The sequence below is a fragment of the Belonocnema kinseyi genome, chromosome 7 (genome assembly GCF_010883055.1).
Source record: "Belonocnema kinseyi isolate 2016_QV_RU_SX_M_011 chromosome 7, B_treatae_v1, whole genome shotgun sequence".
In the NCBI taxonomy this organism is placed as follows: Eukaryota; Metazoa; Arthropoda; class Insecta; order Hymenoptera; family Cynipidae; genus Belonocnema; species Belonocnema kinseyi.
In genome coordinates, this window is record NC_046663.1 from 127,905,674 (window position 1) to 127,911,627 (window position 5,954).

Below are 5,954 nucleotides of genomic sequence, written 5' to 3' on the forward strand. Positions count from 1 at the left end.
TGACATCTATAAAGGATACTCTCCGAAGCAGATACAAACGTCTCATCCGACAGATTTCGTCTTCCGAACTGTCGGCGAGGAACAAAGTATCTGCAACGAACAGCCTTGCCGTCCCGGTACTACTCTATTCATTTGGAGTAGTTCCATGGTCGAAGCACGAGCTCAGATCCCTTGATATCGGGACAAGAAAGGTTATGCACATGAACAAAAGCATGCATCTTAAGTCTTCCGTTCCGCGACTGTACATCTCACGCCGTCAAGGTGGTCGCGGAATATTAGGCCTTGAATGTCTTCACAACAGGATTATTCTGGGCACAGCACATAGAGTCGCCAATGGAAGAAGACCCTCTTCTTAAAATGGTCAGGAATCACGAAGAAGTGGGCAAAGGAGCATTTCTGTGCAAAGCAGCGGAGGAGGTTGCTGAAACACTTGGACTGAACTTTAGTATTGGGGTTGGGCAAAATGCATCAAATCTAATCCATCTCGAGTACTCACTCCTGAAAGCCCGGATTAAGAAAGCACAAGAGAAAAACTTTCGTGAACTGTTCCTCGATAAGAGGATGCACTGTATCTTCCACAGAAAAGTGGAGAATCATGTCGTGTGAGCTAGCATTTGCTTTCCTCAAATCGCCCGGATTGAAGTCTGGTACAGAGGGTTTCATTTTGGCATGCCAAGATGGTGTCATTTCCACTTTAACATACCGTCGCCACATTTTGAGCCAAGACATTCCCGATGATAGCTGCAGGGTGTGAAATGCACACCTAATGCGGCACTAAGAGTGCTTTATTACCATCTATGTCACTCTTACGGCATTAACCTTAATATCACTCCTCGAAACGCTCCTAGGGAAATCTAGTCAATTGTCGAGAATGGGAAGTGCCGCATATACTGGAACTTTATATTCTCGAAAATTGTTTCTGTTGCACACTCGAGGCCTGACATGGTTCTTCTTGACTTCAAAAAGCGAAACATGTTCGTTATCGAATTTTCGGCACCAGCTGACAAAAACATCATAGTCAGAATATTCTGGGTACAATCGTTGCAACTCCCTTATAAGGTCTCGATACCTCTCTTTCTTTTCATTCGCCTTGGTTATGATATTTTTGTTAGCTGGTGCCGCAAATTTGGTAACGAACATGGTTTGCTTCTCGAAGTCAAGAAGAACCATGTCAGGCCTCGAGTGACCAATAGAAACAATTGTCGAGAATATAAAGTTCCAGTTTATGCAGCACTTCCCATTCTCGACAAATGACTCGATTTCCCTAGGAGGATTTAGAGGAGCGATATTAACGTTAATGCCGTAAGAGTGACAGAGATGGTAATAAAGAACTCTTAGTGCTGCATTATGCCTCTGAATGTAGGTCATTCCCGCGTGAGTTGGACAACTAGATAGTATGTGAGCTAAAGGTTCGGGGTGTGCATGGCACGCCCTGCAGCTATCATCAGGAATGCCTTGGCTCAAAATGTGGCGACGGTATGTTAAAGTGGAAATGACACCGTCTTGGCATGTAAAAATGAAACCCTCCGTACCAGACTTCAACCCCGGCGATTTAAGGAAAGCAAACGTTAGCTCACAAGACATTGACTGATCCTTCACGTTTCTGTGGAAGATACCGTGCCTCCTCTTATCGAGGAGCTGTTCACGGAAGTTTTTCTCTAGTGCTTTCTTAATCCGGGCTTTCAGGAGTGAGTACTCGAGATAGATAAGATTTGATGCATTTTGCTCACCCCTAATACTGAAGTCAAGTCTGAGTATTTTAGCAGCCTCTTACGCTGCTTTGTACAGAAACGCTTCTTTGCCCACTTTTTCGTGATTCCTGACCATTTTAAGAAGAGGGTCTCTTCCATTTGCAACTCTATGTGCTGTATCCAGAATAATCCTGTTGGGAAGACATTGAAGACTCAATATTCCGCGACCACCTTGACGGCGTGAGATGTACAGTCGCGGAACGGAAGACTTCAGATGCATGCTTTCGTTTATGTGCATAACCTTTCTTGTCCCGCTATCAATGGATCTGAGCTCGTTCTTCTTCCATGGAGCTACTCCAAATGAATAGAGTACTACTGGGACGCCAAGCATGTTCTTTGCAGATACTTTGTTCCTCGCCGACAGTTCGGAAGACCAAATCTGTCGGAGGAGACGTTTGTATCTGCTTCCGGGAGTATCCTTTATAGATGTTACATCTTGAATGCGGTTCTGTGGCACGCCGAGGTATCTGGTTTTCGAACGCGGCATCAATCTCTCTAAGCACCTAACTATTTGAGGATGAACCTTCAAGATTTCCAAAAGACAGATGATAAGTCTATGGGAGGTCGCATCGAAAGCTTTCCGATAATCAATCCAGGCCATCGATAGGTTACGCTGGTAGAATGCTTTGAGCCTCGTTATTCATACATTTCTTGCCGCACAGGTTCAATTGCCAGAACAATCCTATAATTTAGGATAGCTGTGAATATCTTTTAAAGCGTGTTCACACAAGTTATTGGCCTGTAATTCTCCGGGTCAGCTAAGTTGGCTATTTTCGGCACGAGTATTGTGCGCCCTTCCACCAACCACTGTGGAATCGGCTCTTCCGACTTCAAATATGAGGTGAAAATACGTGCCAAATGCTGATGGGTTGAAGAAAACTTCTTCCACCAGAAGTTTTGGATACAATTTGGTCCCTGTGCGGAATAGTTCTTCATCCCTCCTAATACTTTTTTCACCTCCTCGGTAGTGATGGGTGGGCATTCTTTATCAAGTGTTATGAGGGCAACACATAACTCCTTGAAGCTTTTTATATTTTCTGAGTCTTCGTCCAGTCTATGCTGCGCTTCGTAGACTTCTCTCCAAAATACTTCGACCTCCTCTGGTTTGGGTTGGTGTTCGACAGTAACTGGAGGGTTTTGGAAGAGTCGAGATGGGTCAGAGAGAAACTGTTGATTTTCTCTGACCCACCTCTCCCTCCGCTCTAGATTTCTCTTGGCGTCAGATAGTACCCGCATTCTCTCAACAATATGTCGCCTGATGGTCAGCAGCTTTGATTTGTTAAGTGTGTGATAACGGGTGCGGAGTTCGTCAAAGAACTTTTGAACCTTGGCGGTAAAATTCCTGCCAGATGTGATGTAGTCAATCACACACTGAATGCAGGACGCGTACTGTCTTGCCCAGCCTATGTTTATGCCAAGTTGATGCATTCGTCTTTTGGTCTTATAATCAACCGTTGTTTTTTTTCGTTTATATATATATTTAAAAATTTGTCATAAGGACAACGCAGGATTTCGCCGGGAGCGGGTGCTAATCTGAAAAATTGCACCCGCTTCCAGCGAAATCGCGGTAAAATTTCAGCATCACATTTTCTCCCCCCTCGAGCCGCTGACCTCACTGTACTACGAAGTCGAATCTTGTTTTCTCATTCTTCGTAAATTGAAATGTTAATTAAAAAAAAGAAAAAGAAACTTTGAGGTAAATTAATGCTGATTTGAATCATGAAAAGTTTGTCTGGAAAATGTTATTGGGTTCGAAGAAAATTCAGGGAGAATTTTTTTTGTTTGAAACACACATGTTTTTTATATTAATTTTTCTATACCATTTTCGTACAATTAGTTTAATTTTAAATTCAAACAGTAATTTTTAAGACTTCAAATACTAAACAAAAATTTATTTGATAAAAATTTTTTATTTTCGTATTTTGAATAAATAAATAATATTGATTAAGAAACAATTTTATTTGGGGAATTTTATTATTTGGGAATTTTCAAATTCGGTAATATTATAAACTGTTTGGGAATTTTTTTAGTTTTGGAATTTTATTATGCGGGACAGAGAGTTTTACCGATTCGGGAATTTTATGTTTCGGGTTATTTCAGCCGTCTCTATTGAAGTACAGAAAATCTGCTCTAATTATAATTTTGGCACTCGATCTTGTAGATTTTTTCCTAGAGTATTAATAAAAAAAATTTGTAGGAAAATTTTTGATATCACAAAGTTAAAGATAATCTCAATTAAAAATTTTTGAATTCCCTGTACATCCCATTTTTATTCATGGGGCTTGGCAATTTTTTTTAATCCGTTCCAGTCACTGGTAAACGGGGGTGACTTTCTCTCAGAAAATAAGTAATTGAAATTCGAAAAAAATTGGATAGGCTTTTTTGACATCTAGGTATGTAAAAAAGGTAAACTTTCGAAAATGTAAGAACTATTTATACTCTTTTAGGATACCAATACAATTTACACAACACTAATTGTAAAATTTGCAAATTTTTTTCGCTTCTTTTGAAAGTCGATCCTCTGCTTTCAGTTTTCTTTCTGAAATACACCTTGAATTCAACGCATTTCAAAATCAATGTTTTCAGCTGCATCTAGATTGAAGTACACAAAGGTTTTTTGTTTTGAATATAAATGAATTAAAACATTTTATTTATTTTTCACGATTTTAATTTATAACTTCTAAAACTGAATAATTGTAGCTCAACAAGAAAAAGTAGACTGATTTCAAATTTATAGAGCCTCTATCATACATATTGAAGCATGAAAACCTCTCACCTTTTTTAAGGTTTTTGAAACTCTTTTGAAAATTTTTCAAAAACAATTTTGGTTATGATTTATTAATAAAAGAGTAAATGCTATTTAGTTTCCAAGAAAGGGATTTCAAAAATATTTAGTTAAGAATTAAAGTCGTAGACTTTATGATGTTCATTATATACAAGGATATATACATACTAATCGTTAGGCCCTTTAAAAATGTATCCATGATCTTCCAGCATGAATTATTTTTGGACAAATAATTGCTGTGAATTTACGAAATTGAAAGTAGAACTAGGTTGAATAGATTGAAATACTCAAAGCTCGACTCAGGTGTAGGCGATATTCGGGGACAATGCTACGACATCGGTAAAATATTTTTCAAAAAAGTGAAAGTCATTCATGTAGTAAATTTCAACGAGAAATTCAATGGTGACCTTCATTTTGACGTTGAAGTTGACCTTCATGGTTTTTTGAAGGTCAACTTTGTTTTTTTTAAATGGAAACCCCCTTTTTACATTTGCAATCGATAGAGCGGAAAATTTTACGTTCATGTAGGTACCCAAGTCATAGGTCAATTGTAACGTTCAAGGTCAGTTAGAGGTTATTTGAAATTAACAAAGTTTTCCAAGAGTTCAGTGCAATTCCTGAAGTAAATTTCAACGAGAAATTCATTGGTGAGCTCTGTATTGATCTTGGTGTTCATCTTCAAGGTTTATTTCAAGCAGTTTACGTTTACGTTTAGCATTACCCAGGAACAACGACGTGGACGTAGTAAATTCTGTTTCCTTTGTGGTGCTTGATTAGTGTGAGTCCCCTTGCCTCTCACGTTTCGGGGTGCTTGATTAGCATGAGTCCCCTTGCCTCTCACGCTTCAGTGAAGATGCTCGAACTGAAAACCTTGAGCTTCTTTACAAAAAGCTATGCGATTGTAAAAAAGAGTTACAGCATTACGAATCATCTCCCTATCAATCGAAGTAGCCTGTTGCAGAATCCGATTCTGCAATTCGTCTAAGCTTTGCGGTTGCGTTGAGTATACCTTACTCTTTAAATAACCCCAATGAAAATAGTCGATAGGCGTCAGATCAGGAGATCTAGCAGGCCACTCGATTTCACCGCTTCTTCCAATCCACCTTTGAAGGAACTAAGTATCCAAATATGCTCGAACCTCCCTACCGTAATAAGCCGCTCTGCCGTCCTGCTGGAACCAAATATTTTGAAAATTATCGCCTGTAATCTCTCTTATTCTTGGCACAAATTGGTTTCTAAGAAGCTCTTCATATGCACGGGCATTGAGATTACCATCGATGAAGAAAGGGCCTATCAATGTATCATTCAAGATACCGGCCCAAACAGTAATCTATTGTGAATATTGTGTGTGACTCTCCAACATCCAATCTGAATTTGTGTCGGACCTATATCTACAATTTTGCCTGTTAACTTCACCT